The 4,693-nt window shown below is 49.7% G+C and overlaps 1 non-coding gene across 1 annotated transcript; it reads left to right on the forward strand.

The window, feature by feature from the left end:
* Window positions 1-236: 236 nt before the first annotated feature.
* TRNAI-UAU lies at window positions 237-329 on the forward strand. The gene is given in 2 exon segments: window positions 237-274; window positions 294-329. It is a non-coding gene; the product is annotated as a tRNA-Ile (tRNA).
* The last annotated feature ends 4,364 nt before the right edge of the window (window positions 330-4,693 follow it).

Here is a 4,693-nt window from a genome sequence, read left to right on the forward strand (position 1 = left end):
CGCTCTTTGCAGGGCCCCCGTGGCCCTCCCGTCACGGCCAGGCTAGGCGGCTCCTCTCCCGAGGGCAACACTCGCAGGCTTCCCCTGCTTGCTCCGCAGGGGGACAGCCGGGAGCTCGGCGCGAAGTCGCAGAAGGCTCGGGCCTGGGCTCGCGCCGCGAACGCGCATGCTCCGCCGAGGCCCGCCGCGGGCGCCAGTACGCCCTGATAGAGCCATCGCGAGGCCCGCTCAGCGGAGCTCCAGTGGCGCAATCGGTTAGCGCGCGGTACTTATACAGCAGTACATGCAGAGCAATGCCGAGGTTGTGAGTTCGAGCCTCACCTGGAGCACGACCCTTTTGGATGTCTGCAACCCCTTTTGTGTATCTCCTTGCCAGAAGAAAGGAGTTAGTCTTTCTTTAGACTTCTCTCTTCTTGTCTCTAATTGCTGTGTCGCACGTCTCCATTGGCCGCAAGCAGAAAGCAGCTCGCAGTGGACTCTCAATGCCCGTTTTCCGAGCTACTTGTTGCCAACGCGCGACATCCAGCCGTTCGAACCCGGACATCCACCGACTGCGTCCTTCTAGTGCACTTCTTAGGCGGGTCCTGCAACTGCACCTAGTCCCGGACCACAGGAGGGCGGATGGAGGTGGCGAGGCGCTCCATTGTGGCGGGGTCCCTAGCTGGCCGTGGGGATCGAATATTCTGGGCACTTCACTCTACAGTGCGAGCCGGAGCTCCCGGTGCCGAGATGAGGCCCAGGGCCGGGCCCCTGCCTCTCGCCCCCTGGCGGGGCCCAAGCACCGCCGACCACTCCCAGGCGTTAGGGCCCGAGGCCCAGCGCGGGGCGTCCGGGGAGCTGTGGAGAGATCTGGGGCGACTGTTTTCCGCCCTTGTAACTCGTGATGAGTTCTTCCCCCTCGCTTCTGTCTGCAGAGACCAATAGACTGCGGGCCCTTCTCAACCCAGGCGCCCGGCCGTCCCTGGGCAGATTTGCAGTTTGGGGAATGTGCTCGGAGAGTTCCCCTACCCATCCTGTGCCCCTTCTCCTAGTGGCACGTCACAGATCCTGGTTCAGAAGTCCTCCCGGGGGCCGGGAAATCAGGCCAAGTTGTGGGCGGATGCGCCCTGCTCCACATCCCCAGGGGGGTGGGCAAAGCGGGCACAAGCTTAAGGGTTGGAAAGACTCCCGGACGTGTTCTTTCAAAGGGGAGATTTTCAGCTGTTTTCATGGACGGGATCGTTGCTAGATTTTGGATGCAAATATTACCCCGCGAGTGGTAAAAAGCAAGACCTAAAACGTTCAGAGAAGTGGATGGAGGGCGGAGCTCTCGTCTATCTCCTCCGCTAGCCCAGGCTTCGGTTGCTCTCACCCACCCAGCCCCCAGATGCAGAACAGGAACCTTGTGCCAACTGGAATGTGGGAAGGGCCGCCCACTTCCCCTCGTCCTGGCGCCGGGTTCCTCTCCAACCCCGGGGAGGTCGCCTCTGGCTCACAGACATCCTCAGAGGCATGGGGTGGGTGCCCTGTAGAAATGCAGCCCAGGCTTGGAAACAAATAAAATCTCTATCCATTTAATAATAATAATAATAATAATAATAATAATAATAATATAGGTGCGGTGGCTCACGCCTGTAATCCTGGCTCTTTGGGAGGCCAAGGTGGGCGGAATTTTTTTTTTTGTTGTTATGACCCAGGAGTTTAAGACCAGCCTGGCCATCAGGGTGAAACCCCGTATCTACTAAAAATAGAAGAATTAGCCGGGTATGGTGGCACGTACCTGTAATCCCAGCTACTCGGGAGGCTGAGGTGGGAGGATCTCTTGAATTCGAGAGACGGAGGTTGTGGTGAGCTGAGATGGCACCACTGCACTCCAGCCTGGGCCAGACCTGTCTAAAAACAAAAACAACAAAAAAAACCTTGCGGCCTCGCGCAGTGGCTCACGCCTGTAATCCCAGCACTCTGGGAGGCCAAGGTAGGCGGATCACGAGGTCAGGAGACCATCCTGGCTAACACTGTGAAATCCCGCCTCTACTAAAAATACAAAAAATTAGCCAGGCGTGGCGGCGTGTGCCTGTAATCCCAGCTACTTGGGAGGCTCAGGCAGGAGAATTGCTTGAACCCGGGAGGCGGAGGTTTCTGTGAGCCGAGATCGTGCCACTGCACCCCAGTCTGGGCGACAGAGCGAGATTCCGTATCAAAAACAACAACAACAACAACAACAACAAATTGCTTACTTTCTTAAAAAAACAAAAACAAAAACAAAACAACCCAATAGCTTTAATGGGATATAATTCCTGTACCATACAACTCGTCCATTTTAGAGTGTACGGTTCAATGGATTTTAGTATGTTCACAGGTAAGTACAATCATCACCACAGTCAATTTTCAAACATTTTCATCACCTCAAGACTAGTTCTCACCCTCCCATCTTCCATCCTGTTCCCCTACCAGCCCTAAGCAATCACAAAGCCACCTTTTGTCTCTGTAGATTTCCCTAGTCTGGACTTTCCTACGAATGGAATTATACAGCATGTGGGCTTTTGTAATTGACTTTTTCACTTTATAATGTTTTCAAGATTCATCCATATTGTACCATATATCACTGCTTCATGTCTTTTTGTGACTAATAGTCCATCGTATCGATTCTTTCCATTTTTTAATAATGGAGAAAGGGTTGGCATTTTCAAAAGGAAATTTGCCAAAAACTACTTTGTAAGAGGGGATTAATTTTAAAATGCACAAAGCAGAAAAGTGATCAGACTCGGTAAGTGCAGGTTTATAACCTTCACAGGTAACTCACTGACCACCAGGAGTCTCTTAGGTACTTCTCAGAGCTCAGCTCAAAGCAAGATCCCAAACAGACAACAATAAATGAATGAGAGATCATTCTGTCAACCTCCTATCACAGAGAAATTCCTTCCACAAAACCCCAGCTCCTATTTGAAAACTACAAGCATCAGAATTTCAGTTCCTCTCAAGGCAACCTATTCCATTTTCCAACAACTGTTATGGTTAGAACATTCTTCAATATTGTTTCTGTCCCTGCTGGTTACTGCTGGAATGGCAGTGGCTTTGGCAACTGTTTCTCTGTTAAGATGGTAGAGTTGGAAGGAAGCTAAACTAGTTGTTCTTTCCTTAATTTAGAAATCTTCAGCTAAGAAATTGATTAGGCCATAAACAACAAACATACTGTGAACCTATTTGTGGTCCAATGTCTTAAAATGATGTTGATAGAATTTTTTAAGGTTGCGGTGGGTGATAAAAATCAAGTCAGCAGGGCATGGTGGCTCACACCATAATTCCAACACTTTGGAAGGCTGAGGCAGAAGGATTGCTTGAGCCCAGGAGTTCAAGACCAGCCTGGGTAACATGGGGAACCCTGTCTCTACAAAAAATACATAAATTAACCCAGTGTGGTGAGGCACACCTGTAGTCTCAGCTACTTGGGAGGCTGAGGTGGGAGGCTCACCTGAGCCCAAGAGGTAGAGGCTGCAGTGAGCTGAGATTACACCACTGTACTCCAGCCTGAGTGATTCTGTCTCAATTAAAAAAAAAAAAATCAAGTCAGAATACAGGAAAATGCTTTAAAAACCACAAAGTATTACGACATTTTTATTAGCATCAGATCACAGGCTTAGGCCTGACTATACTGTGTAGTGGCTTCAAGAAGGAAGTGGGTAAGTACGAAGTGACCAAACTGGGAAGGAAGCTTGAAGTGACAACTGAACAGCCCCAGGCCCCAGCAGGAGAGAAACCTGATGTAACCCAGGCTGACCTTGGCTTTGTAGAATGCTTGGATGAAGACGAGCTCATCAGAGCTAGGGGTGACACAGCCTGAAAGGAGTGCACATTCAGTAGAATTTGGAAGAAGAGTGGAGCCAATCCAGAGACGAATGTTTCTGACAAATGACAAGATGCAGTTTTCATAGAGATAATTGTAAGTCTATGTTCAGTTCAAAGTGCCATGTGTGAGGATGCCTGGCTTGACAGCTGTTTGCATGTAAAAGATCTGGGGATCTCGGATGTGTGCAACCTTGGTCGTGCCAGCAGTGTGACCCAACTGCTAAGAATGTCAACCGATTATTAATGCATTACTATATAATGCATTACATGGTGTAGTGTCAGGGATCACAAAACAGCCATCTGTGGAACAAATCTAGCCTGCAGACAGATTTTGTTTGGCCTTCCAGCACTAACTTGCAAAGTACTGACATTAAAAAAAAAATCATTTGCCTACATATTCGGAGATTTCACAGAAATGCTGAGATTTTCAGTTTCTAATGAAAAGTCAGGGCTGGGTGCGGTGCCTCATGCCTGTAATCCCAGCACTTTGGGAGATGGAGGTGGGTGGATCACCTGAGGTCAGGAGTTCAAGACCAGCCTGGCCAACATGGCGAAACCCCATCTCTACTAAAAATACAAAAATTAGCTGTGCCTGTAGTCCCAGCTACTGGGGGGAGCTGAGGCAGGAGAATCTCTTGAACCTGGGAGGCGGAGGTTGCAGTGAGCCGAGATCACACCACTGTATTCCAGCCTGGGAGACAGAGTGAGACCTTGTCTCAAAAAAAAAAAAAAAACAAAAAAAAAAAAAACAAAACAAGTCAGAAGCCCAGCCATCTGGGGCCTTTATTCCTACATAGCAAGACTGACTGCCCAACTTGGATGTGTATGTGGCTTTTGGTTTGCCACGGTCCCTGTCACTCTCCATTAG

The sequence above is a fragment of the Papio anubis genome, chromosome 14, assembly GCF_008728515.1.
Source record: "Papio anubis isolate 15944 chromosome 14, Panubis1.0, whole genome shotgun sequence".
In the NCBI taxonomy this organism is placed as follows: Eukaryota; Metazoa; Chordata; class Mammalia; order Primates; family Cercopithecidae; genus Papio; species Papio anubis.